At 46.5% G+C, this 23,306-nt stretch overlaps 1 long non-coding RNA gene across 1 annotated transcript in view; it reads left to right on the top strand.

Annotated features, from left to right (window-relative positions):
- The first annotated feature begins 1,866 nt into the window (after positions 1-1,866).
- Positions 1,867-23,306, top strand: part of LOC128929703 (uncharacterized) — a 149,539-nt gene continuing 128,099 nt past the window's right edge. Inside the window, exon 1 of the long non-coding RNA XR_008476689.2 lies at positions 1,867-2,251. This is a non-coding gene — a long non-coding RNA (uncharacterized LOC128929703). The remainder of the gene's footprint in view (positions 2,252-23,306) is intronic.

Raw genomic sequence — 23,306 nt, 5'->3', positions numbered from 1 at the left:
ATTGCAACCTCTGCCTCCCAAGTAGCTGGGACTACAGGCACATGCCAGCATGCCTGGCTAATTTTTTTGTATTTTAGTAGAGATGGGGATTTCACCATGTTGGCCAGGTTGGTCTTGATTTCCTGAGTTTGTGATCTGCCTACCTGGGCCTCCCAAAGTTCTGGGATTATAGGTGTGAGCCACCATGCCCGGCCTGACAACAGGCAATTTTAGAACATATTCATCACCTTGAAAAGAAACCCAGTACCCTTTACAGATCACTGTCTACCCAGCCTTTCAGTCCTGAAGAACTACTTTCTGTAGATTTCTGAATCTATTTTCTGTATCTATGTATTTGCCTATTCTGGACCTTTCATGTAATGAATTTATAAAACATGGTCTTTTGTGACTGGCTGCTTTCACTTAGCAAAATGATTTCAAGGTTCATAGATGTTGTGGCATGTTGCTTCATTCCCTTTTGTGACCAAATAATATTCCACTGTATGGAAAGTCCACATTTTGTTTATTCATTTATCAGTTGATAGACATTTGAGCTGTTTTCACCTTTTAGCTATTTTGATTTTTTTGTAGCCATAAATGTGTTTACTTTGTTACTTTTTATAATGTTAAATGATCTATAGTTAGTAAAATATTAGAAGTTTTATGTCAATAATTCAGCGAATGGAATAAAAATACTGGTTAAAAAAAAAAGGGAAAATGAAAAACAAGTTATTTCTCCCTGGCAAAGTGTGTTGAGGCACTTTTTGGAAGCTGTCGTATTTGGCAAAGTCCTAATATGAGGTCCAGAACACCCAGCTTAGTATGATTATGGCTTCATTTTTTGAGATACCAATAGCTCAACCTACCTGTCTGGTTGCTGTCTACACTGTTCTGAAACCGCCCTCTTACTTGCCACTGTACCAGGCATTTTCTAGTTCTTCACTGTTCAGGCTTCACACTGCTGATCAGTGCCATGTTCTTGATCCTGTCTCTGTTATTTGTTCACGTGGCTCTTCCCGGAGCCCACACGGGCCAGACAGATCCTGCCCTGGGCAATGAGGGGACATACCCTGGGCAGGTGACCATGTCTTTCTTCTGCCCCTCCCTTCCCTTGCACACATGGCTGCCTTCCTGTGCATCCTTTGCGGGATTTCTTCCATCTATCTGCTTCTTTCGGGGAGTTTGCTAGGGCTCCGTTCTCCACCCTCACTCTTCTAGAGCTCCGCCGGGGCCATCTCAGCCTGTATCTTCTGACCATGTGCTCACCTGGACTTCCTGTCCACACCTGTGTGTGTCCAGCTGTGTCTCTGACACCGCCACCTGAGATGCAGGTTAAGGCAGGAATATGAGTTCAGTTACGATGCAGCTCCCGAGAATTCTCCCGGACCCTCCCCTCAGCCATCAGGGCCGCCTGGCCGCCCCTGTAGTCCTGGCTCCCCCTTGGCCCGGCTCACTCCCGGTTATCCTGCAGGGGTCCACCTGGTGCCATTTTCTCCAAGGCCTTCCTAACCTTCTTCTTGCCCCTCTTCCCCCATATGAGGTACAAAGATGTCCTGGTGCCTCTGCCCCACGAACGGAAATCCCTTCTCTGTTTGCCTTCCAACTCCTGACACTGAGGTGCTCGAGAAATGCCTGTAGGGCTCCGGTCCGCACGAAGCGCACAAACCTACAAGGCAGCAGCCTCTAACGGGGAGGCCAGAGAATGCCCAGAGGCCATTTTTTTGTACACGCAGGGGCTGCTCCCGGAATCCGGTCAAATAGACTCCCGGGGCCAGCCGCGGGGGTCAAGCCTTCCCCGCAGTTCTGGAAAGGCTCAGCCTAGGCTCGCCCCGGGCGGCTGCTCCCGGCAGGCCTAGCGCGGTGGGGCGGGGCTGGCGGCACGAGGCCGAGGCAGCGCCGGCGGCACGCACCGGGCGGGAGCCCACCTCTAATGGCGCGGCGCGTTCTGATTGGGAGGCCTCAAGCGGGCGCGGGGCTTCCAGGGTGCATTCCAGCCGTCGTCTCTTCCCGCCGCGGAGACCCAGCGGTTGAGGGGCGCCGGCGTCCGGGAGTGGAAGATGCTGCACAAGCTCACCCTCGAGCAGATCAGTGACTAGTTCACCATCGGCAAGACAGTGACCAATGTGGAGCTGCTGGGCCCGCCGCCCGCCTTCCCGGCCGAGGCGGCCAGGGAGGAGACGCAGAGCCAGATCGTGGCCCCTAGCGCGGGTCCCACGGCCCAGGCTCTGGCCCTGGCCCAAGCTCTGCTCCGGCCTGCCGCGGCGTTCGGAAGGTAGGACCCGGGCGGGGAGGAGGCGACTCGAGGGTGGCCGGGCGAGGCCTGGCGATGAGGTCTCGGGCCACACAGACTCTTCTCGCGAGCCAGTGCCCTCTTGTGGGGCTCCGGGGTCCCCTGACGTCCAGGGGCAAGCGGTCACTACACAACCCGACCCGCGGCCGGGAGCAGTGCCTGCAGGGAAGCTGAGCTGGAGTTTTGTTGTTGTTTTTTATATTTCTTTTAGTTCTTAATGTTGAAATTAAGACTAGTTTTGAGGCACTCTTAGGTTTCCAGAAGAATGGAGCGGAGGGCAGAGGTCCCATAGGCCCCTTCCCTCCCACAGTTTCCCCTGTGAGCATCTGCGACAGTGTGTGTGCACTGGAGGCCATCGTTGCAGGAGGGCTTACGCCGGTGCTTACTGTGTGTTCTGTGGGTTTGAACAAACGTCTAACATCACGCATACAGAGGAGTTCACGGCCCTGCAGATTCTCTCAGCCACACCTGCTCATGCCTCCCTTTCCCTGCACCACATGGAAACCACTGATGCTCCTACTGTCTCCACCATTTGCTTTTCCATATTCATTCCATATCCATGTTCATCATTCTATATCCAAAGTCATCTATTTGGAACCACACAGTACTACACGTACAAACCTACGAGTTTGCAGCCTCTAAAGGGGGAGGCCAGAGACGATGGCTGGAGCCTTTTTGTTGGGCTTCTGACACTTAGTTATGCATTTGAGGTTCCTCCATGCCTTTCCATGATTCCATAGCTTCTTTCCTTTTAGCACTGATTAATATTCCACTGTCTGGATGTACCACAGTTTATCCATTCATCTACTGAAGCAGAGCTTGGTTGCTTCCAAGTTTTTTTTCCCCCCTCAGGCTGGAGTGCAGTGGCGTGATCTCGGCTCACTGCAACTTCCACCTCCCAGCCTCAAGCGATTCTCCTGCCTCAGCCTCCCGAGTAGTGAGACTACAGGGATGCACAACCACGCCTGGCTAATTTTTGTATTTTTAATAAAGATGGGGCTTCACCATGTTGGCCAGGCTGGTCTCCAACTCCTGACCTCAGGCGATCCGTCTGCCTCGGCCCTCCAAAGTGGTGGGTTTACAGGCCTGAGCCACTGTGCCTGGCCTGCTTCCAAGTTTTGGCAAGGCTTTTTTGTGGACATGAGTTTTCAAACTCATTGGGTAAATACCAAGGAGTCCAAATACTGGATCTTTGTTCAGTTTCACGAACTGCCCCCCTCCTCTCACTTTTCTTTAAGTAGCTGCGGTGAGTTATTCTGTTAACTTGATTTTGGTGGAAATAAAAAGGCAAGAGGATATCTTCTGTTTCCCTCTTCTTCCTCTTTAAAGAAGGCCCTAGGGGAAGTACCTCCAGCTTGTAGTATCTCCCATCACTCCTGCTCATCCCCAAGTCCAACACCCTTTACAGTTGAGAGAGTGATCTTGATTTTGTTTTTTAAAGTCCTTCTGTTAGTTTTTTCTGATTTGATGGATAGGCCCAGATTCTGGGTCAAGCTTTCATGGGTTGTTTCAAGCCTTTGTAGAGTTCAAGTGATTCTCCTGCCTCAGCCTCCCAAGTAGCTGGGATTATAGGTGCCCTCCACCATACCTGGCTAATTTTTTGTATTTTTAGTAGAGATGGGTTTCACCTTGTTGGGCAGACTTGTCTCGAACTCCTGACCTCAGTTGATCTGCCCATCTTGGCCTCCCAAAGTGCTGGGATTATAGGCATGAGCCAACACATCTGGCTGAACTGAAACTTTAATAAAATCAAGAAAAATGAATTTTCAGAGCAATGAAATGAAAAAAGACAAAATACTAGTCCCATTTAAAAGGTTATTAGATTCAGGCTGGGCGTAGTGGCTCATGCCTCTAATCCCAGCACTTTGGGAGTCCGAGGTGGGCAGATCGTTTGAGGTCAGAAATTTAAGACCAGTCCGGCAAACATGGTGAAACCCTGTCTTTATAAAAAAAATATATAAAAATTTGCTGGGCATGGTGGCGTGCCTGCAGTCCCAGCTACTCAGGAGGCTGAGGTGGGAGAATCGCTTGAGTCCCTAAGGCAGAAGTTGCAGTAAGCCAAGATCGTGCCACTGCACTCCAGTCTGGGTGACAGAGAGAGACCCTGTCTCAAAAAAAAAAAAAAAATTATTAGATTCAACGTATATAAAATTGCTTTTTGAAATTGCTGTAAACATTTTAACTTCTGTACTTAATCACTGACAGGCAATGGTTGGTCAATGAGTCGTACTAGCTTTGATGACATTCTTCTGAAAGAGATTTCACAGATGTAATTAAGGTTACAGATCATAGGATAGGAAGATTAGCTAGATTGTCTGAGTGGGCCCAGACTACTCACATGAACCCTTAAAAGCAGAGAACTTTCTCAGGCTGGAGTCAGACACATTTGAAACAAGAGAGATTTGAAATGTCATTGCTCAGAGGGGCCACATGGAAAGCATGAGAATGGAATGTGGGTAGCTAGGAGCAAAGACTGGATCCCGCCTGACAGCCGGTAAGGAAATGGGTACCTCAGTCCTACAATTTCAAGGGACTGATCCTACAATTGCAAGGGCCTGGTTTTGGCCAACAACCCTGATGAACTGCCAGTAGGGAATGCAACTCTGCCAACACCTTGATTTAGCCTTAAGAAACCTTAAGCAGGGGACCCGGTTGAGTTCACCTGGACTTAGAATACATTTGTACTGTTTGAAACTGCTATGTTTTGTTTGTGTGATCTGTTGGGGCAGTACTGCATTAGGATACAAATTCGGTGGCAGAGCTGGGTTTGGATTGGGGTGAGGCGACCGGTGAAGCCGGCACAGTTCCTGGCACATAGTGGATACTTGGATACTTGTTGAATGATGTTTTCCAGTAAAGAAGAGTGTTGAGTGCGGCTTTGGCATCAGTGAGACAACATTTGACATAGGGGAGGCACAGCTTTTATAAGCATAGGGCATTGCACAGTAAAATGTATTTGTTAGAGATGGTCACTCAGTGCTAAGATTAGTGTACACCAAGTCACTGCAGTTTGCTCTGGGAGAGTGTTATTAAATCAGCATAAATCAGCAGAACATGGACAAGTTTTTGTTTTTCAAAGAAAAAAGAGGCTTAATGAATAGTGCCCACCAGCATTAAAAAAAGAAATAGAAAATGCCAGACTGTATCATAGGTAGTTCAGACAACAATTGCCTGAGACAGTGTGGGTATCTGTGGGTCCCAGCATGAATCTTTCTCCCTGGTGAAAATGTTGCCTGAGTGCCTATAGGGAATGGTTTATAAATTTTGTTTCCAGTGATTTTTATGGATTTTCCTATGTCTCCTTTTTCACATGGTATTGTATTTTACTCTTTGATACTGCTTATCCTTTCTGTTGTCCTTATATTCTCGTGTCTTCACCTTAGCATATGAAAAAGAAAACCTCAGTGGTTGTATTATACCATATTAAGCATTCTCCAGGGTGTAGTGCCAGCTTTCCTGTGGATTGCAGCCCATGGCTGGGAGTCTTGCTTCACTCCCAGCTTCTTTCTGCCTGTGTTTCTTTGTGCTTTCTGCCGTGGACTTTCCTGTCTTCACAGCTCACATTAACTCCTGGCTCATGAGGGTCTTACTTATGTCTCACTTTTGTGTCTTTGATTGTACAACACCTTATTAAAATGTTCTTTGTCTTTGGGAAGCCTTCACTATAGGAAGCTTTCAGATTTCCAGTGTCCGGTGATTACTTTCATCCAGTTTCATATTTTATTTTTATTTTACTATTATTGTTTTTAAAAATATTATAAGAGGCTGGGTAGGGTGGCTTATGCCTGTAATCCCAGCACTTTGGGAGGCCGAGGTAGGCAGATCACCTGAGGTCAGAAGTTTGAGACCAGCCTGACCAACATGGAGAAACTCCATCCCCACCAAAAATACAAAATTAGCATGGTGGTATATGCCTGTAATCCTGGCTACTCAGGAGGCTGAGGCAGGGGAATCGCTTGAGCCTGGGAGGCAGGCCACTGGTCATACCACTGCACTCCAGCCTGGGCAACAGTGTCAGATTTCATCTTCCAAAAAAAAAAAAAAGGAAGGAAAAAATTATTTAAAAAAATAGAGAGACTGGGTTTTGCCATGTTGCCCAGGCTTGTCTCAAACTCCTCTTTCTTTCTTTATTTTTTATTTCTTAGGTTTGATATATCTATAAAAGGCCTTTTATTTATTTATTTATTTTTAATGGCATTTTAGGTTTTGGGGTACGTGTGAAGAACATGTAAGATGGTTGCATAGGTACACATATGGCAGTGTGGTTTGCTGCCTTCTCCCCATCACCTATATCTGGCATTTCTCCCCATATTATCCCTCTCCAACTCCCCACCCCCCACTGTCCCTTTCCTATTTCCCCACACAGACCCCAGTGTGTGATACTCCCCTCCCTGTGTCCATGTGTTATTGTTCAACACAGAAAGCCTCGCTCTGTCACCCAGGCTGGAGTGCAGTGGTGCAATCTTGGCTCACTGCAACCTTCGCCTCCCAGGTTCAAGCGATTTTCCTGCCTCAGCCTTCCGAGTAGCTGGGACTACAGGTGCCTGTCACCATGACAAATTTTTTGTATTTTTAGTAGAGAGGGTTTCACCGTGTTTGCCAGGATGGTCTTGATCTCCTGACCTCATGATCCCCCTGCCTTGGCCTCCCAAAGTGCTGGCATTACAGGCATGAGCCATTATGCCTGGCCAATTATTTTTTTACAAACAGAGACCCACTCTTTTGCCCAGGCTGCAGTGCAGTGGCATGATCATGGCACACTACAGTCTTGAAATCCTGGCATCAAGTAATCCTTCTGCTTTGGCCTACCAAAGTGCTGGGATTACAGGCATGAGCCACTGTGCCCAGACTGTGTATAACTTTTTATGTGGGCATGTATTTTCATTTCTCTTGGGTATATACCTAGGAGTATAACTGCTGAGCGCCTGAGCGATTTCTTAAATGCTGGAAGCATGCAGGGCCTTGAAGCCATACAGACCTAGGTCGAATTCTACTTCTCCAACTTTCTTGTGGCAGGATTTGGGGCAAACACACTTCTCTTAGTCTTAGATTTCTCACATGTAAAATAGAGGGAGTTATAACTACTTCCTGCTGTTAGATGAGATAATAGAGAAAAATTCTTAGCCCAGTGAATGATCCAAGGGAGCAGGTACTGAATAAAGGCAGCTGTTCTTAAGATATGGAATCTCTGGAATGAGTAGGCCTAAGAGGAGTCCCTTGTGGTAACCAGATTGGGAACTGGAGGGCTGGTTGTCTCTCCAGCCCCTCTCTGCTTTAATGATCAATGATTTTATGAGATCATTTCTGGGAGTACATGGAGGGGAGGAGGTTGAGGAGGGGAAGGCAGTACAGGAGAGCCAGAGTGCTCTGAGCAGCTGATGGGGTAGCTGATTGCACAGGAAAGGGAAGTTAATCTCCTCATTCTATTTCTGCCAGACCTGTGCTGCCCACTTGGTCTTTCCTTATCTCAGTTAAACGATCTCATTTCCTTTCACTTTGGTCCTGTTTCCCAGCACTAGTGCGCCCCTCTGTGAGTCTCAGCACCGTGGTTGAGTGGTTCTGGAATTGATTAGCTTTCAGAGGAAATCCTGCCAGCACTTTGCCTTCTGGGACACAGCAGGCAGAGATTTATTCCTATTGTTCATGCCCCACGCTGCTGAACAGGCCACATTAGCCTGTCCATTGAACCATGAGGCCAGAACAATGGTGGGCCCTGGCTGTAGTGCTGACCTCCACAATTTCTTGGTACACACTGCATAGTGTGCTTGAGTTCACAGTGAACCCGGTGACCCTGGCTAGGCTAGTTCTCCAGGATCCAGCACTCAGGATAAAAAGATGAATCTTTAGACTGTCCAGGTCCTGCCATACTGGAAGGACAAATTTGGCAGATCTGTGGAGCACAGTGGAGGCTCGGGCCATACCCTCCAGGTGCCTTTCCTTTCAAGCAAATCTAATCATGAAAAAGTTCAAATTTGCACAACCAGTAGATTAGGGGAAAATACTCATTTTAAAATGATCATGGGACTGTTTTAAAAAATGTACACTCAAAATTTCAACAAAAATTCAGTGTTCATAGAATTTCTGTTATCAAAAACTTATGTGTTAAATGAGAGAAAAATCCACGGGGTGTTAAAAGTTGACCTATGCCCAGACTTATCAAAGCAGATCCCCTCAGTCAGTGACATTCTCACACTGTCCTTAGGCCCTGGGAAAAGGAGCCCTTCCCTGCCTTGGTGAGGTTCCTAAATATCTCAAACTCTACAATAAGAAACATTTTCTGTCTTTCCTGTCTAAATCTCTCTGTCTGTATCTGTGAAGGGAAATTATGGGAGAGGGCAGTGGGCTGGAATAGACCCTGTAGACTAAGGGAATACAGATCTGAATGGTCAAGAGGTGAGGTGGGTAGAAGGAGAAAATCACAGCCTCTGCTCTGAGAAACCTAAGAGAGAAGGTCTGATTGGCTGATTGCTTACTAATTACTTCTTTGAGGGGTTTGCTTTATTAAGGTATCATTTACAAACTATAAAATTCACCCTTTTTAAGTATTTGGTTTGCTGACTTTTGACAAATGCATACAGTTGAGTAACCACCGACATAATAAAAATATAGGACATTTTCTTTTTCTTTTTTTGAGATGGAGTTTCACTCTTGTTGCCCAGGCCAGGGTGCAATGGCATGATCTCGGTTCACTGCAACCTTCACCTCCCGGGTTCAAGCAATTCTCCTGCCACAGCCTCCCAAGTAGCTGGGATTACAGGCATGTGCTACCACGCCCGGCTGATTTGGTGTTTTTAGTAGAGATGGGGTTTCTCTGTGTTGGTCAGACTCGTCTCGAACTCCCAACCTCTGGTGATCCACCCACCTCGGCCTCCCAGAGTGCTGGGATTATAGGCGTGAGCCATGCCTGATCTTATAGGACATTTTTGTCACCCAATCAAATTCCCTATGTCCCTTTGCAGTTAGTCTCTGTCCCCGCACCTCACTTCCTGCTGTGGAATCACTGATCTGTTTCCTCTCCCCATAACTTGCCTTTAATGTCATGTAAATGGAATCAAGCAGTATGTAGCCTTCTGTGTCTAGCTTCTTTCATTTTGAACAATGCTCTTTAGATATATCTATGTTGTTGCATGCATGGTGGTTTGCTCTCTTTTATTACTATTATTCTACTTTATGTAGATATTCTACTGTATGTATGGATGTATCCCATTATGTTTTACCATTCACTAGTTAAAAGTCATTGAGTTGTTTCCAGAAAGGCTGCTATTGTTTATAGTTGCTTCAAATCACCCAAAATGGGTGTATTCATACCCAGGCTGGTGTCCCCAAGATAACTATACTGTTTTGCCTCTCTCTACTCCACTGATGGAGTTTTGGCAGGTGCTTAGAAATACCTGGAAATCCTGAGTTGACAAAATGACAAGTGAAACCTGCCTGCCTTCGAGTCCTGGGAATCTTGATTATGTTAGTTTCTAACCTGGGTTCAGATGGTCATTAGCTGGGAGTCCGGGACTCACATCCAGCTTCAGCCCTATCTTGCCTCAGCAGATCTGAGCTACTCCCAGGTTCACAGGTGGCAGGGGTGGCTTAGGGGAGGGCTTGGCTCCTTTAGCCTCCAGGTTGCAAGTTAGGAATGCAGGCTGGCACTGGAAATAGCTTAATTTACAGACTCTAAATGTTTAGACATTGTGTATGTGGGCCTCCATTTGTATTTTTGCTTTAGGTCTGCAAATGTTAGGGAGGACCTGTTCCTGGTTTAACTGGTGAGGATGTCTCACAGTTTCTTCCTACATTCCTGTAACCAAATGACTCCATCAGGCACCAGTGGCCCTCTGGTAGTTCAGAGGAATAAATTCTTTACTAGAAGTATCTGCTTTGCTCCCAGGGTGTAGCTTCTGTGCTGGGAGAATCTTACCTCGTTATTCCATCTGGTACCCTGACTGACAGCAGCTGTCAGAGCAGGAGAAAACAACCCGTGCTTGGCAGTCCTGTTCTATGTCCCCAGTCAGCTCCCTCACCCACTCTCAACAGCAGCCCCTTCCTCCTCATTCTCCCTAAGTTCCCCCCATCACATGGCCTGCCCTCCATAGATACCTCCACCTTCTACTCAGTAGAGAAAAGAAAGACATTTGTTCAGTTTCCTCCCCATTCCAGCACATTTCTTCCTGTCTCATATCAGGGTTCCCTGACATTTTGTTCTTGGTCCTCTTCACACTTGACTCTCATGGATTCAGCTTCCCTCTCTTCCTACAATCAACTTCCAAATCTACCTCTCCTGACTCACTCTCTCTTAGCTTCAAAATCCAGCCATCTTCCTGTCCTTATCCTCTCTTCTCTAATATTCAGCTGGTTAGAAAATTCTGTCCAATCCACCCTCTGTGGATTTGTCAAAGCCATCCTCCATCCTCTGCCTCTCTGCCTTGTGCCTCTGCATGCATCCTTGGTGTGTCCTCCCACAGGTCTTTCAGCCTTCTCTGTCACTCCTCAAAAATCAAGAACTTCATTGCCTTCAGAGTGTTCTTTCTACAACACAGTCCTGAGCTTGTCAAATTCTTAATTTAAACCCTTCTAATCCTCTGGATTCCAAGTGTTTGCCAAACAAAATCCCAACTTCCTGGACCATGACATGCATCCTTCATGGTACGGTACACAGAGGCATCCAGCAGGCATAAGGGGTGATATGGTTTGGCTGTGTTCCCACCCACATCTCATCTTGAATTCCCATGTGTTGTGAGAGGGACCCAGTGGGAGGTAACTGAATCATGGCGGGGTGGGTCTTTCCCATGTTGTTCTCATGCTAGTAAGCCTCACGAGATCTGATGGTTAGTTAAAGAGAGAGTTTTCCTGCACAAGCCCTCTCTCTTTTTTTTTTTTTTAAGATGGGGTTTCACCATGTTGGTCAGGCTGGTCCTGAACTCCTAACCTTGTGATCCGCCTGCCTCAGCCTCCCAAAGTGCTGGGATTACAGGCATGAGCCACCATGCCCGGCCATGCACAAACTTTTTGCTTGCTGCCATCCATGTAAGATGTGGCATGCTCCTCCTTGCTTTCCACCGTGATTGTGAGGTTCCCCAGTCACGTGGAACTGGAAGTTCAATTAAACCTCTTTCTTTTGTAAATTGCCCAGTCTCGGGTATATCATTATCAGCAGCATGAAAACGGACTAATGCAAGGGGCTGCAGTGCCAGTGGAGGAAGGGGCTTGGGAAAGCACAAGGAGCATAAGGCCTGCAGAGGGGCCCCTTAATTCCACCTAGCACAAAGGTTCATAGCTCTCCACTCCCCGTACCCTGACTCCCACCTCCAATCTCATACACTCGGAGTGAATCACTGGTAATTTTTCAAGGGTATCATGCTGTTTTCTGCTGGGAATAACCCTCCCTACCTGTTTTTTTTTTTTTTTTTTTTTTTTTTTTTGGTGAGTCTTCTCTTTATGCTTTGTAACAGCTTTGTTGTCTCCTCAGGGCCTTCTCTGACAATGTACCTCTCTTCTGTGCTCCTGTGACACTCCAGCTTCACCCCATCTCAGCCCTTAGTATACACAGTAGTTGTTTCTCATCTCCTTTAGATCATGAGCTCCTTGAGGTTAAGGACTGTGTCTTTTGTGTCTTTTGCCCACATATCATCAGGGTAAATGTTTGTTGTTAAATCGACATTTATCTTCACTTACTATGTGTCAGGTTATTTTTGTACTGTTGCCAGTACTGATACATTGGGAGTTAAGAGAAAGAAGAGTCCTCTTGAAGACCTAAATTTGTCAAGTATCCTTGTCAAGGATGTAGTGGAGATCCTCAAAGTCATCTTAGTGAGACAGATAGGCTCCCCGTCCTTCCAGTTTTACTGTATCCTGTTTGGAAGCAGAAAGTTTCTTATACACAGAAACAAATCGAAAAACAGAGAGGCATGGCCAGCCACAGAATTTAAGAAAAGTTGAGTTCTGGGGATAAAGGTTGGATGAGTAGGAGAGTATGTCCCGGTGTTGTTCCCAAAAAGAGGAAGCCTTGGTCAGTGCCTTTAGATGTCACTGTCCTATGGGTAGGAGCAAGCAGGCCTAACACCTACTGCTGGTGGACTTAAGCTTCTAGCTGTGAGACACTTGAGTCCTCTAACTTCCCTCATCCATGTTTCTCAGGCAAACCTCTGATTCTGACTTGGCTTTCAAGTAATGTGACTGCTATTAGTCATAAGGGCTTTTTTTCTATGATAGTTATTACATTATCAACTTGGATGCCATCTTCACTGGGCTGACAGAAGCTGGTTTCTGGACTCAAGGCTATGTGAGCCTTCTGAAATGTGAATTCCAATCTTTTGCCCATTTTAAAATCAGATTATAAGCTTTTTTTCCTATTGAGTTGAGTTCCTTTTATATTCTCGTTATTAATCCCTTGGCAGATGGGAAATACATTCTCCCATTCTGTGGGTTGTCTCTTTCTTGATAGTTTCCTTTAGTCCAGACCCATAAGCCCATTCAATTTTTGCAGCAATTCTCAGCCAATGCATGGGGATGGCCAGAAATGCTGGGAAGCTAATGCTCCTGGGAGCATTCCTGACCAAGGATGGATGGAAGTTGGAAGATAATGTATCCATTTCTTCACCCTTTAGGTGGGGCAACCCTGAAGCATGTTCCACACTGTCTCGCAGAGATCCACAGAGAAGCCAAGCTCCACAGAGTGGTCACCTGCTCCATGACAAACTTTCATTGGTTTTCTTCTCATTCCTGTCTCACTTTTTCACTCTCTGACCATGGCTTCCTGGGATCACCTTCTAAATACCTTACCTGTACTCAAATCCTTGTCTTTGGTTTTAGTGGAACACAGCCTAATACATTCTTTAAGCTCAGAGAGATGAAGTAATGGCCTAGGATCACAAATCACAAGTGACAGAGCCCAGATTCAAACAAGGTCTGCCCATTCTACCCCCACTGCCTTACCATGTGTGACTCTTTTGCTTTTCTCTCTAGCTTTGTGCCACAGATGGGGGTCATGGGCTTTCATCTACGTCTGGTTCCAGCTGCTTCTTCAGCACTTGGCTGCTAATGCTGCTGGCAGCTCCCGCTAGCAAAGGGAAGCCCCCCAGGGACAGCAAGGCAGAGCTGGGTTCTCAGATGTTTCCATCAGCTCAGTAGAGTTGGTACATGTGTGGGCTGGCTTATTTCTGGTGGACAGAGTTTCATTTTCTGCATTTGTATAGATACTGGCATTGAGCTCCCTCATTTTAAACAAAAAGTTGATATTTTAATACACCAAAATATGATTTTTTAAATCGCCAAAGGCAGATGATAATAAGAGTTGCAAAACCCCCAGAGTGCTATTAGCAATTTGGCATTTCTATTTCCAACAGGAATCTTACTAGCACTCTAGAAGCAGCGTCATTATGATTAAGACATTGTAACTGTAGAAACTTAGAAGTGTGAACTTCAGCATAGGAACAAATGCAAATATCCCACCAGAGCTGGTTAGGTACATAAGTTTCCACTGGCTCCTCCTTGTAACTAAAATTCTAATCTGGTTGCAAGGAACACCAAGAGGTCTGCTAAAATCATTGACTATTTGAGCTGCTAGGCACATGAGACCATCTGATCCATCACCCTGCCTTGGAGATAGGAGAGAATACGTGACTGGGCACCAAGTTCAAAGTGCAAAGCCAGGAGGAGGATACAGGTCTTCCCCACTCTCCCTCGTCCAGACCAGTTCTCTCTCTTATATCATGCTGACTCAGTGCTCCCTATCTCAGAGCCTTGATGTTCCCCTTTTGTAAAATAAGAATTAAAATAATTCCTAGATTTTAGAGTTGGGAGGATTAAACCAGATAGTTTAGATGAGTTGCCTTGTAAACTGCAAGTGTCATGCAAATGTCAGGGAGGTGGCAGGGTAGAGGGGAAGGAGTGTGCTTTTTAGAGACACATCTGGGTAGAGGGGAAGGAGTGTGCTTTTTAGAGACAGATCTGGTAGAAATCCCTGCTGCCCACCTGCTTATCTGAGCCTCAGTTTCTATAAAATAGGGTGGTCCTGTCTCCTGCCTGAAGTTATTATGGGATTTAAATGAGATATTTTATGTAAAATTCCTGGCAAAAAGTACTCATTCTCTCTTTTTCATATGCTACCCATTATTTTGAAGGCAAAGTGGAAATTGGACATTTGGTAGTATTTCTGGAAATAGAAGAATGTTTATTGTAAAAGAATTGGCCCAAATGAAATGCATAGGGTCTTTTCTTTTTTAAGCCTACTATCCGGCTTATTTTTATATTTTTAGTAGAGACAGGGTTTCACCATGTTGGTCAGGCTGGTCTCAAACTCCTGACCTCAGGTGATCCACCCGCCTCGGCCTCCCAAAGTGTTGAGATTACAAGTGTGAGCCACTGCACCTGGCCAGGAATGCCATTTTCTCATGTGTTTCTTCAAAGATATTATTTTCATTCTGTTTCATTGACTCATTCAGTAAATACTTAGTGAGTGCCTGTTGGAGGCATTGGGGATAGAGCAGTAAGTGGGAAGGTTGAGAATGTTCGCCCTCCAGGAGTTACATTCAGGCATTCAAGTGGGACTTCCATTCTTACATGCTTGTATATGCATTTTGTGGCCATGTCTACCCCATTTCAGCACATCAGTCATTAATGATTGTACACTGTTTGTACCTTGCTTTTTTCATTTCCTCACATATCTAGGAGATTAATAAAGGCCATGTTTAAACCTAGCCCAGAGGTTTTTTGGTTGAGTCACTGGGCTCACAGACTGATGCAGCCTGCAGCCAGAGAAAGGCAAAGTCCACAAATAACTCTTGATCAGACAGAGGTGGGAACAAAGGGCTGGCATTACAAAGCCGTCTGTTTTGGGGATAGCCTTGGTGATCAGGTCCAAATTCCAGCAGGAGATTTAATGCTGAATTAGTTAGGACTCTTTATGAAACCCAGCTCAAACTGGCTTAAGGCAAGAAAGAGAATACATGGGCTCTCCAAGCCAATGCGGACACAAGGGCAGCCCTAGGGTAGACAGAGGAGCCAAAGGAACCGGCTTGAGGGCACAAGGTGACCTCCAACTCTCCATCTGCTTCCTCTCTCTGCTTGTCTCTGCTTCAGTGGGCAGGGTGCTGCTCTGTCCCCCAGCAAGCTGGTCTTTTCATTTTGTGGGGAATTGGCCATTCACATCAGGTCACCACTCTTATTGCCCAGGACAGGGTCACATACTCACCTTTTTGTCCAGTGGGAAGGGGTCTATTACTAGGCGAAAGAAGATGGGGAAAACCTCTCAATAGACAGCAACGATTCAAGCCCTGTTTAATGCAATTCTGGCCTGTATTCCTGTTAGTTTCATGCTTCTTGCACAAAATAGCATGCTTACAACTTAAATTACAATGAAAATTTCCAGAAGCACTTTGGACAACTTTATACAACTTTTTTGCATTTTACCACACTGACATGTTATTCTTTTGTTGGTTCATTGGCTCATGGATTCATCCAACACTAATTAAGCACCTACAGTATGCAAAGCACTGGGCTAGGCTGCTGAAGACAGCCGGCTCCTAGTTAGAAAAGAAACTCAGTCCTTGCCACAAAGGCATGGGGAAAGGAAATGGGCAAATGGCTTCTTAGATCATAGCCACATGTGGGATCATGTACAGCAGAACTGTACACAAAAGGCATTGGGAAGAGAGGCAGGAGCAACTCACTCTTCCTGGAGAAGGCTTCAGAAAGGGAGGTGCGCACAACAGAATCTTAGAAATGTGGGTGAATGGGCCTGAGATATTTATTAGGACTCTTTGGAGGATGATAAATAGAAAGCAAATATAACTAACTAACATTAAAAGTTAGTTAACTCATGGTATTACAGGCTGGATTCGGGAAATTCCAGAATCAGGCCCTGGGGGACCAGAAGTAACCCCAGCAGCAGGCTTCTCTTCATCTTTTGTTTCTACTTCTCTCTGCCTCTGTTCCTCTCTTTCTCTAATTGCCTCTCAGATTGGCTTTCTTTCCTCTCAATCCTCAATCAGGAGGATGGTGGAAAGTGGCTAAAGGGGATACTGAAGGGGAGAACAGAACAGACAGCTGGACAAAGGCTGGATAGAAAAGGGCAGAGTCCCAAGTCGAGGACTCCTGCACTGGCCCTGGGCCTTCATGGAGTCCGGGCCATGTGAGCCTTCCCAGGAGGCAGAATGGAGTTGACTGGCCACAGGGTGCAATTTATCACAGCAAAGGGAGGACCACATATTTCCAAAGGAAAAGGAAGGGAAAGGATGCCTGACTCAAAGAGTGAGGAACATTTCAGCTGCAGAGGCCTCCTGACAGAAGAAATGTCCCAGAGAGCCAAGTGAGGGGGTCTGAACTTTCACCAGAAGAAGGCATATGAGCAGGAGGTATGCCTTCCTTTGCCCAGCACCTGCTCGTCACAAGCCAGTGAATCTTGCTCAGAGTGCAATGCAACCAAAAAAGTAGACAGTCCTTTCAGTTTGAGTTTTATATCCACACAGCCTTGTTTTCCCAGAAGCCCAGGTCCTAAGGACTCTGGAGTCAAAGTTACTGGAAAGATTTACCTCAGCATCCTCCAGAGCTGCCCACCCAGACACAGACCCATCTTCAGGAAGCCACAGACTGTGGGCACAGCAGTGCTGAGTGACAAAGACACGAACTCACCAAGCAGTGCCCTGGAAAAGGATAAGATGGGCAGTACACCTCTTGCATTTTGCACAAAATGTAAACAAGTTGTATATAGTTGTCAAAAGTGCTTCTGGCAATTTTCATTTTAATTTAAGGTTTTTTTCTGAGACAAAGTCTCACTCTGTCGCCAGACTGGAGTGCAGTGGCGCTTTCTTGGCTCACTGCAACCTCCAACTCCCTAGTTCAAGTGATTCTCCTGCCTCCGCCTCCCAAGTAGCTGTGATTACAGGTACACACCACCACGCCCAGCTAATTTTTGTATTTTTAGTAGAGACGGGGTTTTACCATGTTGGCCAGGATGGTCTTGATCTCCTGACCTCGTGATCCACCTGCCTCGGCTTCCCAAAGTGCTGCGATTACAGGCATGAGCCACCGTGCCCGGCCATAATTTAAGTTTTAAGCATGCTGTTGTGTGCAAGAAGCAGCCCAGTTTTTTGGTGGTCTGGGTTCTGAAATCATTTTCACTAACATCACATACACATACTCTGTGTCTCTGTCTCTCTCTCTCTCTCTCTCTCTCTCTCTCTCTCTCTCTCTCTCTCTCACACACACACACACACACACCCCTACACACCCCTACACACCCCTACACCCCTCAGCCCTTATCCCTCCACAATCTACTGAGCAGTCTCCATATTATTCAGAGATTTGGGAACACTCCCAGCAGCCATTGCTGCCATCTCTTGCTCCCTTACTTCTCCCTGTGTGCTGAAGCAGGGAAAGTGCTTGTCCACCCTCCAGATGATTCCAGCCTCAAAGGCAGTGGGATCCACTGGGTGTTCAGATTGTTTTATTTATGTCCTGAGTAGCTTTGTTTTGGCTGTGTGAAAAAAATTTCCCATCTCTGTTTGCCTGGAGCAAGGGACTGGGTAACATGGGCAGAAGCAAGTGTCAGAAGGGATAAAGACTGCCTGTTTCATCCACAAAGCTCTGGAATTATGCTGCTATTCTCTGGGATGTATCTCTGGGTAGATGATCTCATTTCATCTCTTAAAAATATTGTATCTGCTCCCTGCATTCCACTTCACCTCACTGGTATGGGGCAACCAAGTTTCTGATAATATAAAAGGAGGTAATACATCTGGGAGTCAAAGACCACGGGGCTGGTGGGCTTTAAAATGAGATGCCTTTGGTGCACATGTTTGGTCATTTCCTTATTCCCTGTCTTCAAGCCTGGGCTTTTGAAAACAATGGTGACATCTGGAGTCCAGCACGCCAGAGGCCCATGTGAAGGGGCACATGCAGAAGAAGTCAACACTTATAGAAAGGCATTTTTGACTGCCTGGAAGAGGAATCTGGGTCTGGCTAAAACCACAGTTTGCATTTATTGAACTCACATTCTGGGCCAAACATTGTACTAAGCATTTCACACGGATTATGCCATTTAATTCCTACATATCCATCCTGCTAAATAGGAATAAATGCCTTCATTTAATAGAAGAGCAAGCTATTGTTCAGAGAGATTAATCACGCACTTTGTAAGTGGCAGAGCCAGACCTCCAATCCAGGCAGATTGATTCAGAACCAATACTTCACACTGTCCTACCACTTAGCTGTGTGTTTGGGGGAAATTATTTCACGTGGCTAAGCTTCAATTTCCTTATCTAAAAACATGGTTACAAATAATAGTACCTGCCATTTAGGTTGTTGAAAACATTCAATGGGATAATAAGTCTGAAGCAGCTCTCAGCACATAAGGAGCAATAGGTGGTAGCAATTAGTATGCAGTACTTTGCAAGAGACAAGCAGCCAGGACACACATTGGAATGAAGTCTTTCTTCCCTCCCTCCCTTCCTTCCTTCCTCCCTTCCTCCCTCCCTCCCTCCCTTCCTTCCTCCCTCCCTCCCTCCCTCCCTCCCTCCCTTCCTTCCTTCCTTCCTTCCCTCCTTCCCTCTTTCCCTCTCTTCTTCCCTTCCCTTCCTTCCCTCCCTCTCTTCTTCCCTTCCCTTCCTTCCCTCCCTTCCTTCCTTCCTCCCTCCCTCCCTCCCTCCCTCCCTCCCTTCCTTCCTTCTTTCCCTCTTTCCCTCTCTTCTTCCCTTCCCTTCCTTCCCTCCCTCTCTTCTTTCCTTCCCTTCCTTCCCTCCCTCTCTTCTTTCCTTCCCTTCCTTCCCTCCCTCTCTTCTTCCCTTCCCTTCCTTCCCTCCCTCTCTTCTTTCCTTCCCTTCCTTCCCTCCCTCTCTTCTTCCCTTCCCTTCCTTCCCTCCCTTTCCATCTCGCTCTGTCACCAAAGCTGGAGTGCAGTGGCACAATCTTGGCTCAGGAAAATCTCTGCCTCCCAGGTTCAAGAAATTCTCCTGCCTTAGCCTCCTGAGTAGCTGGGATTACAGGCACCTGCCACCACGCCCAGCTATTTTTTGTATTTTTAGTAGAAACAGGGTTTCACCATATTGGCCAGGCTGGTCTCAAACTCCTGACCTCGTGATCTGCCTGCCTTGGCCTCCTGAAATACTGGGATTACAGGCGTGAGCCACTGTACCCGGCCAGGAATGAAGTTTTTCAAACCCTGTACTGTTGTCCTGGGCTGTGTGGTCCTCAGTGCTGAGATCTCTCCAGGGGAGCGTGGCTCAGGACAGACCCTGATTCACAAAGGCTCCACCTGTGAGAAGGAGCTTCCTCTTAGGCACAGTGTGGAGCCGTTAGTCCAGCTGGGTGAATGGTGCTCCTGCCCTTTGCTCCCCTAAGCTAAGGTGCTTGGGGCCCAGAGTCAGGAGCCTCCCCTGCCTGGCACTCAGGGGAGGACCTTCTTTGGCAGCCATGGGTGGTGGATGGTCTTTCTACCTGGAATGCTCCTGAGAACAGATGGGGCTTTCTGAGCTGTTGGAAGGTGGCAATTTGATGTGTATTAACTGGCAAACTGCTTGTCGTGGAGGGGAGGTCGGGAAGGAGGCTGCGGTTGTATGTGGGTGAAGGGAACCTCAGAGGGAAGTTGGCATGCAGGAAGGCACGATGGAGGTGGAGGTGAGGGCAGAGCTGTGGGCGAGTTGTGCTCAGGAGGTGAGGAGGTGAGACATTGTGTCTCAGAGTGCTTGGCCCCGACTCTTCACCAACAGAAGCATATTAGATAACATTTGCATAACTTGTCTCATAAAAGCAGTGTCATGTGAGTCGGGAATCAGAGTGTGGGGTTGCAAGAGCTCTTGCAACTCTTCTGGTGCAAACTGCAGGCCAGGAAACTGAAGCCCAGAGACGGGAAGGGGCTTGTACAGGATTCACAGTAACCTACTTTCCTCTTGGTCTATGTGCCAGTCATTCTCTGTATAAATCCGAGTATTCAGACACTATTTTACTATTTTTTTTTTTTAGTTTTAAATGTATAATGATCAACACAAAAAAAGTTTTGAAAGAAGAAAAAAAAAATCATCCAATACCTGAATTAGGATCATTTTGTGCCTTCATTTTCAAGCTTTTTACATGTATATTTTTATGCAGCTGCAACCGCAGAGGAAAGTTCTGCTATTTCATTTAATAGTTTGATATTTTTTCATGCTACATCTTCAGAATTGTCACCAAACACAATATCCCATTGTTGGACCGTAAATTAATGTTTAAAGAAATAGAATTGAACTCATGTAATGACTGAACCTGAATTTCATTAAGATTTGGCTGGCAACAGCTTCACGTCTGTCTCGTGTCCCTCCTGGCCTAGGCCAGGCCTATTTTACAAAAAGATAATTTGTAGCCCAGATAAGAAACAGGACAGGGCAGGAAACTGCTTGGGTTTGCCAGGAACCCCAGATATCACTAGCGTTCATGTTCTGCAGAACAATGGCTCTCATCTCTGGTGCACATTGGAATCACCTGGGGAGCTTTTAAAAAATATTGATGTCTAGACCCTGTGCCCAGAGATTCTGATTTAATCACGCTGGGCTAAGACCAGACATAGGTATTATTTTCAAAGCTTTGCAGGATCCTGTTATACATTCCGGGATGGAGAATGACTGGTCTCACAGACTGACTCCTTAGAAAGTGCCTCACCAAAGTAACAGGATAAAGGCACATTCATTTGACTCTTGTCCTATAACAAAGTAGAGGCTTTTGTCATCTGTATAGTGTGACAGCTGCAATTGAATAAAACACACTTAAAATTATTTGGCAGAATATGACTGTGAGTGACAAGAGGGTTGTTTGATGAGAAGGGAATGAAGGTGATTAGAGCGAGGCCTGGGAGTGTGTTTTAAATGAGGGGATAATGGCATGGAAGATTGATTCCTGGTCTACAAGAGGCACTTGTGCTGACACTCTGATGTTGACACTCAACAATAATTAAAAGACTTGGGTCGGCCGGGCGTGGTGGCTCAAGCCTGTAGTCCCAGCACTTTGGGAGGCCGAGGCGGGTGGATCACGAGGTCAAGAGATCAAGACCATCCTGGTCAACAAGGTGAAACCCCGTCTCTACTGAAAATACAAAAAAAAAAAAAGTAGCTGGGCATGGTGGCACGTGCCTGTAATCCCAGCTATTCAGGAGGCTGAGGCGGGAGAATTGCCTGAACCCAGGAGGCGGAGGTTGCGGTGAGCTGAGATCATGCCATTGCACTCCAGCCTGGGTAGCAAGAGCGAGACTCCATCTCAAAAAAAAAAAAAAGAAGACTTGGGTTGAGACTGTCTGATAAACTATGTGTTTGTAGCATCTGTCTAAGCCAGTCTGTAGCGGACGTCTCTGGGCCACCCTGATGGACAAGAATCCTCCAGCCCAGACCCATGGGAGCTGTCCAGTGAGCTGGGAAGTACAGGTATGCTCCTGGCCAGGAGGCACCAGATCCACAAACATTGAACTGCTGTCGAAGAGCAAAGAGGGATGAGCACTTCCAACCTCCTCCATCACTCTTCAGTTCAGCTTTTTTAACATTGGCTCAAAAGTTTTTTTTTTCTTTTCAATGCTTTGCCAGCATTGATTTGGCACATTCAGCCTCACTAGTCAATTCTGGGCACTCTGAGGTTTCCTTGATTATCTCTGTCAGGTCTTGAGGCTGCCTATCTGCCTTGAGGGACTACAGAAGGGAAAGAACATCAGTTAAATTTAGCACACATTGTCTGAGCATCTACTCCGTGCCACGAACAGTGATTGGCACAAGGGCTAGATGAGCCAGACAAAAATCCTCGCCCTTCCCAACTGTTGTGAGTCAGCCCAGTGACTCTCTCTGCCAGGCATCAAGAGCTGTGGAGGCACAGAGAAGACAGCAATTCATTCTACCCAAGGGCTCAGGGATCCCTTCACTGTGGAGGGAGTATTTGACCTGTACTTAGAAAGAAGCTGTTTCAGAAATCTATTCTTGTGTCATAAATCACCCCAAAACATGGTGGCTTAAAACAGTGATTTATTATACCATCTCATAGTTCCGTGGGATAACTGGTGATTCTCATTTGAGGTCTCCCATGGAGTTGCAGTCAGGTTGCAGCTGGGGCTAGAGTCATCGAAAGGCTTAGCTGAGCTGGGCATACAAAATGGCTTTGTCACTGCCATGTCTGGCACTTCCTCTGGGATGGCTGGAGCAGTGTTGGCTGTGAGAGCATCTCTCTCTACATGGCCCCTCCACTTGGCTAACTGGGCTTCCCTGTTATTCATGGCAAATTTGGGGTAGTTGAACTTCTTGCATGGTAGTTAACTTCACTCAGAGCATGCACTCTGAGAGGCTAAGGGAGAAGCTGTGAGTCTTTTTATGATCTACCCTGGGGAGTTAAACAATATCACTTCCACTGCATGCTATTGGTTGAGCCAGATTCAAATGGGAGGGGATTTCATGACAGCATGATGACCAGGAAACACGGTTCTCTGGGGAGGCTCTTTGGAGCCTAGCTGCCATGGATGAAAAAGATTTTCACATCCAAGTTAGAAGCAGCAAAACATTCTCAGCAGAAGAGACCTCAGCTGGGCACAGTGGCTCATACCTTTAATACCGGCACTTTGGAAGGCCAAGGTGGACGGATCATGTGAGGTCAGCAGTTTCATACCAGCCTGACCAACATGGTGAAACCCTGTCTCTACTAAAACTACAAAAAAATGAGCCAGGCATGGTGGCAGGAGCCTGTAGTCACAGCTACTTGGGAGGCTGAGACAGGAGAATCACTTGAACCCAGGAGGGGGAGGTTGCATTGAGCCAAGATGACACCACTGCACTTCACCTTGGGTGACAGAGCAAGACTCTGTCTCAAAAAAAGAGATATCTCATGAGCAAAGCACTGGTGTGTGTGGAGACTAAAAAGGAGTATTAGTCTTGATCATTTTAAATCTAAAGGGAAGATAAGATTATGCAGGTAGGTGGGGGTGGAGCCATGGAGGAATATGGATTTTCCTTGGCAGGCCATAGGAGATCACTGCATGTTGCAGGTTGGGAAATCCATATAATTAGACCAGTACTTTGTTTGGGCATGCTTGCAGGGGCCTGGAGGACAG

Source organism: Callithrix jacchus, chromosome 15, assembly GCF_049354715.1.
Source record: "Callithrix jacchus isolate 240 chromosome 15, calJac240_pri, whole genome shotgun sequence".
In the NCBI taxonomy this organism is placed as follows: Eukaryota; Metazoa; Chordata; class Mammalia; order Primates; family Cebidae; genus Callithrix; species Callithrix jacchus.
This window is presented reverse-complemented; position numbering and strand designations above follow the sequence as displayed.